Here is a 6,114-nt window from a genome sequence, read left to right as displayed (position 1 = left end):
TTGATAGCAAATCACTCTTTCCACCTTGAGACTGTCTTCTCTTGGTTTTCAAGTGTCACATTCTCTTGGTTTTACTCCCGTGCCCCGGATGCCCCTCCCAGTCTTCTTTCCGTGTTCTTCCTCACCTCCCTGTGTGCCTGGATCTCATTCCTTGGACCTCTCCTCTACCTCCACTTCTTTAGTGATCTTGTCCAGGTGTGTGGACTTAAGTACCATGTATAGATCCGAAAACTCCCTAGTTTTTATCTCCAGCCTAGACCTCTCCCTGAGCTCTAGACTTGTATATCCAGCTGGTTACTTAAGAGCTCCTCTTGGATGTCTAATGCATGTCTCAGATTTAACATGTTCCCAAGGGAGTTTCTGCTCCTCGTTTCTGGACCTGCTCCTTCTGAAGTTTTCTCCATCTGAGAAAACGGAAACGTCATCTTTCTAGTCACCCTGGCCAAAACCCCGGGGGTTATCCTTGACTTCTGTTTTTCCTCTCAAACACGGTATCCAACCATCAGCAGATTCTCTTGGCTCCATCTTCAAAATGTGTATGGAATCTGATCACCTTTTACCAGTTTCACAGCTAATACTTGGTCAGAGCCGCCAAAACTATCCCGTTGGATCACCGCGCCGGCTTCCTAACCGGGCCCCCTACTTCTACCCCCAGCCCCACACCCAGAGCAGCATTTTAAAAACACAAGTCAGATCGTGGCATTCCTCTGCTCAGAACCCTCCAGTGGCTTCGCATTTCTTCAGAGTAAGAGCCAAAATCCTTACAGTCGCCTCCCAGGCCCTATGCACTGTACGCTTCCTGTTAGCATTCTGATCTGTCTCCCTGCTTTTCCCCTTGTTCTCTCAGCCTGACCCACGTGGTGTTATCACTGTTTCTCGAGGGTGCCGTGCACATTGCCAGTTACAGGATTTTGCACCTTTTGTTCCCTCTGCTCAGATGTCCACTTTCATTGCTTCTTTACCCTTTTCAGGCTTTTTCTCAAACATCATTGCCTTCTCAGCAAGGCCTTATCTGATCACACTAAATAGCGTGTGTTCTGTCTTCTTCCCAACACTCCCTATCCCCTTCTCCCATTTAATTTTTCTCCATAGCATTCATCTTGGTGAAAAATATCTGCTTTTTTATGTTTGTACTTCTGTTCCTCTCTCCCCAAAGAGAATTGAAGCGCGATGAGGACAGGAGCTGTCTGCTTTGTTGACTGTTGTATCATCAGTTTCTGGAACAGTGCTCGACCTATAGTAGATTCTCAATATTTGTTAAAAGCGTGGATTAATGAATCCAAGTGCATATAGTGAGTGGGCAACTTGGTCTTTGAGTCTGGAGCTCAGAGGAGAGGTTTTCACTGGGGAAGCACATTTGGGGCTCATTGGCATAGAGATATAGGGTGACCATGTATTCAAGTTGGCCCTGAACAGTCTGGGCATAATTGGTAATAGTACCCCTCCTTTACTCTGAAAAAATGCTCTGGTTTGAATGATAAATTGTAGAGTTCTCCTAAAAATTCATGGTAGCTGAAACCGTAGGACTGGATGGCATTGCCTGGAGAAAGCCTATAAAGTAAAGCCAGAAGAGGATCTAGAAAGAGCCCTTAGGTTCTCTAACTTTTAAAGGCTCATAGAGGAGGGAGGAGTCTGGCGATGAGACTGAGAGGGAGCAGTCAGACGAGGAGAAAAACCAGACGCACAAAAGCTGAGAAAAGAGAGTAGCTCAAAAAGCAAAGCGAGAGGTCAATAGAGTCAAAGTCTCCTGAGAGGTGGAATAAGATGAGGACTGAGAGATACCCATCAGATGCTTAGAAGTCAGTGATAGGCCTTAGATGCTCAGTAATAGGCCTTTTGATGGAGTGATTAGGGCAGAAACCAGACATGCAATGGTGGGAGGAGAAATGAGGAAGACGGCAAGTTATAGAAAATCCCGTTCCTTTGGTTGTGAATATAAGAGAGAACGGGCACATTCTGGATTACCCATTGAGCAGATCGAGTATGTGCTTAAGACAAAGCTCATAGCAGAGTAGGAGCAGCAAAACAACAAATGTGGAAAGAATTTAGTACTTGACAATTGGAAACAATGAACTAAAGGAGTCGTTACCAAAAACTCACAGTTCTATTGGGCTTTCTGGGCGTTGTTTTACTTACCTCAGTACTTAGTCCTCTGAGTGATCTGACCTGGCCCTGAATGTGGTCACAGTGGAAGTGGGTGTGGCACTGAGAGAGCGTGTTTTCTCTTTCTGTTTGGAAGAGGTTCGAGCTGAAATGTCGATGGGCAGGATCCAGATGAGAGGCACCAGCAGAGCAAACAGGAGAGGGGAGAGAGAACTGATGGTGGCATTTTACCTGGGAAGGTGGGAGGGGCGTGGGATCTGAGCATGATGGGAAGAGTGGCCGGAGGTGGGTTGAGGTGTAATTGTCTGCTGTAACTGGAGGGGAGAATGAGGGGCTGGGCACACATACAGCTGGGTTTGGCCAGATGGATGTGGGAGGAGAGGGCATTGCTGTCTGGGGTCTTCAACGTGCCCGAGAAGGAGGAAGGACCACCTGTGAGTGCGGGAGATGCCTGTCTGGGGCTTAGAGCAGTTACAAGAGTGACAGAGTCACTGACAGAGGAAACAATGTTAAGGGCCCTTTTGAGGTTGGTGATAATCATTCATCAGCCGACATATCTTCAGTTACCTAGGTGATTACAGGAAATAATAGGCTTTTTCTCTGATGGAGCAAAGATCACCGAGAGAAAAGTATTTAAGAGTGATGTTGCCTTCAACGGCCAAGTACCCAGTTCTTTTTCTGTGATGTCATGAGTCAACATATATGCGTGGGAAGAGGTAGGGATCATTTGGAGAAACACACTCTGGAAGACAGTCTGTTCTGTTTCTCCTTCAGGAATGAGTGAGGCTGAGTAAAACTGAGGTTTTCCTCAGATAAAGTTCTCACCAGACTGGGTGGGAGTCAGGACGCCTGAGCCCCAGTGCTGGTCCTGCCAGAACCATGTTAGCTTCCTTCTCTGGGTTTCAGGTTGCTCACGGAAAAGCTGTCAACAGACAATCTTATTTTCCTTCCACTTCTAGAATCTGTGAGTCTATGATGTTCTGTCTCCATATTTTCTGCCTCCAGCAGACAGGCAGGAGTGTAAGTCCTGGACTTCGTTTTGGAATTGGAAGAGTCCTTACAGAATATCTGAGCCTGAATTTGTGCTCCAAGATACTGGCTTTCGAGGGGGCCTGATGAACTTGACCCTTCTTGCCGGGTGGAGCTGTGAACCCATTTTTAGCAGATGAGGCAAAGGAGTCAGGCAGGTGTAAATTAAAACACAGTTTTTATTACTTTACCAGTAATAAATCAGCTTTACCATCTGATACTAGAGAATGTGGCTTAGAGCAGCTTAGACAAATGGGCTTTGTGATACTGAATTCCAAAATGAGGTTCACGCACCCACCAGAGTCACAGGAGCACAGAAATTGCAGACTTGGCCACATCGTCCTTGAAGATGTGCTCGCACAGGGAACAGAGGAGGACACAGGCTTTGTGTGGGCAGCCAGCTCCCTAAATAAAGGCAGAGAGAGGAAGGAGTGGAGTCATCAAGTATCAGGTTCTCTCCTCCACTTACCACTCAAGTAAGTTGCTCCTTGTCAGGGGAGAAGTAAGGATGGAGGGAGAGAGGGAGCGAAAGAGCAGGATTTATGGGAATGGACAGTATCCTTTCCAAGGTTTATGAAGGTGGAAAGTGTAAAGGTAAGCACAAGCAATTGCATGGCAGGGCAGTTTTTTGTTTCTTTTTTCTAATAAATTTATTTATTTATTTTTTATTTTTGGCTACATTGGGGTTTTTTTTGTTTTTTGTATTTTTTGGATTAATAGTTAACATTCGACTCTAATTGCTTCATCTGTTTTTTTGTAAGAATATTTTAATTGCAGACATTTCTCCCCTAAATATTTTAGTGTGCATCTCTACAAATGTCTTTTTCTGTTTACATAACCACAATAACTTTATCACAATTAACAAAATTGACAACAATACCTTATATTTCTAATATCCAGATCATATTCACATTTCCTCAGTTGTCCCAGGATCCAGTAAAGGACCCTGCATTGTATTTGGATGTTACATATCCTAAGTCTTTTTTTTCTTTTTTTGAATTTTATTATATTTTTATACAGTAGGTTCTTATTAATCATCAATTTTATACACATCAGTGTACACATGTCAATCCCAGTCGCCCAATTCAGCACACCACGACCCTCACCCCCCAGTTTCCCCACTTGGTGTCCATACGTTTGTTCTCTACATCTGTGTCTCTATTTCTGCCCTGCAAACTGGTTCCTCTGTACCATTTGTCTAGGTTCCACATATATGCGTTAATATACGATATTTGTTTTTCTCTTTCTGACTTACTTCACTCTGTATGACAGTCTCTAGATTCATCCACGTCTCTACAAATGACCCAATTTCATTTTTTTTTATGGCTGAGTAATATTCCATTGTATATATGTACCACATCTTCTTTATCCATTTGTCTGTTGGTGGGCATTTAGGTTGATTCCATGACCTGGCTATTGTAAATAGTGCTGCAATGAACATTGGGGTGCATGTGTCTTTTTGAATTATGGTTTTCTCTGGGTATATGCCCAGTAGTGAGATTGCTGGGCCATGTGGTAATTCTATTTTTAGTTTTTTAAGGAACCTCCATACTGTTCTCCATAGTGGCTGTATCAGTTTACATTCCTACCAACAGTGCAAGAGGGTTCCCTTTTCTCCACACCCTCTCCAGCATTTGTTCTTTGTAGATTTTCTGATGATGTCCATTCTAACTGGTGTGAGGTGATACCTCATTGTAGTTTTGATTTGCATTTCTCTAATAATTAGTGATGTTAAGCATCTTTTCATGTGCTTCTTGGCCACCTGTGTGTCCTCTTTGGAGAAATGTCTATTTAGGTCTTCTGCCCATTTTTTGATTGGGTTGTTTGTTTTCTTAATATTGAGCTGCATGAGCTGTTTATATATTTGGGAGATGAATCCTTTGTCCGTTGATTTGTTTGCAGATATATTTTCCCATTCTGAGGGTTGTCATTTCATCTCATCTGTAGCTTTGCAAAAGCTTTGAAGTTTCATTAGGTCCCATTTCTTTATTTTTGTTTTTATTTCCATTACTCTAGGAGGTGGATCAAAAGAGATCTTGCTGTGATTTTTGTCAAAGAGTGTTCTTCCTATGTTTTCCTGTAAGAGGTTTATAGTGTCCAGTCTTACATTTAGGTCTCTAATCCATTTTGAGTTTATTTTTGTGTATGGTGTTAGGTAGTGTTCTAATTTCATTATTTTTATTTTTATTTTTTTGTGGTACGCGGGCCTCTCACTGCTGTGGCCTCTCCCGTTGCGGAGCACAGGCTCCAGACATGAAGGCTTAGCGGCCATGGTTCACGGGCCCAGCCGCTCTGCGGCATGTGGGATCTTCCCGGACCGGGACACGAACGCGTGTCCCCTGCATTGGCAGGCGGGCTCTCAACCACTGTGCCACCGGGAAAGCCCCTAATTTCATTCTTTTACGTGTAGCTGTCCAGTTTTCCCAGCACCACTTATTGAAGAGACTGTCTTTTCTCCATTGTATATCCTTGCCTCCTTTGTCATAGATTAGTTGACCATAGGTGCATGGGTTTACCTCTGGGCTTTCTATCCTGTTCTATTGATCTATATTTCTGTTTTCGTGTCAGTACCATATTGTTTTGATCACTGTAGCTTTGTAGTGTAGTCTGAAGTCAAGGAGTCTGATTCCTCCAGCTCCATTTTTTTCCCTCAATATTGCACTGGCTATTCGGAGTCTTTTGTGTCTCCATACAAATTTTAAGATTTCTTGTTCTAGTTCTGTGAAAAATGCTGTTGGTAGTTTGAGAGAGATTGCATTGAATCTGTAGATTGTTTTGGTTAGTATAGTCATTTTCACAAAATTGATTCCTCCAATCCAAGAACATGGTATATCTCTCCATCTGTTGGTATCACCTTTAATTGCTTTCAACAGTGTCTTATAGTTTTCTGCATACAGGTCTTTTGTCTCCCTAGGTAGGTTTATTCCTAGGTATTTTATTCTCTTTGTTGCAATGGTAAATGGGAGTGTTTCCTTAACTTCT

Source organism: Lipotes vexillifer, unplaced genomic scaffold, assembly GCF_000442215.2.
Source record: "Lipotes vexillifer unplaced genomic scaffold, Lipotes_vexillifer_v1.1 scaffold605, whole genome shotgun sequence".
Lineage (NCBI taxonomy): Eukaryota > Metazoa > Chordata > Mammalia > Artiodactyla > Lipotidae > Lipotes > Lipotes vexillifer.
The sequence above is the reverse complement of the archived record's forward strand: the minus strand, read 5'-3'. Positions refer to the sequence as shown.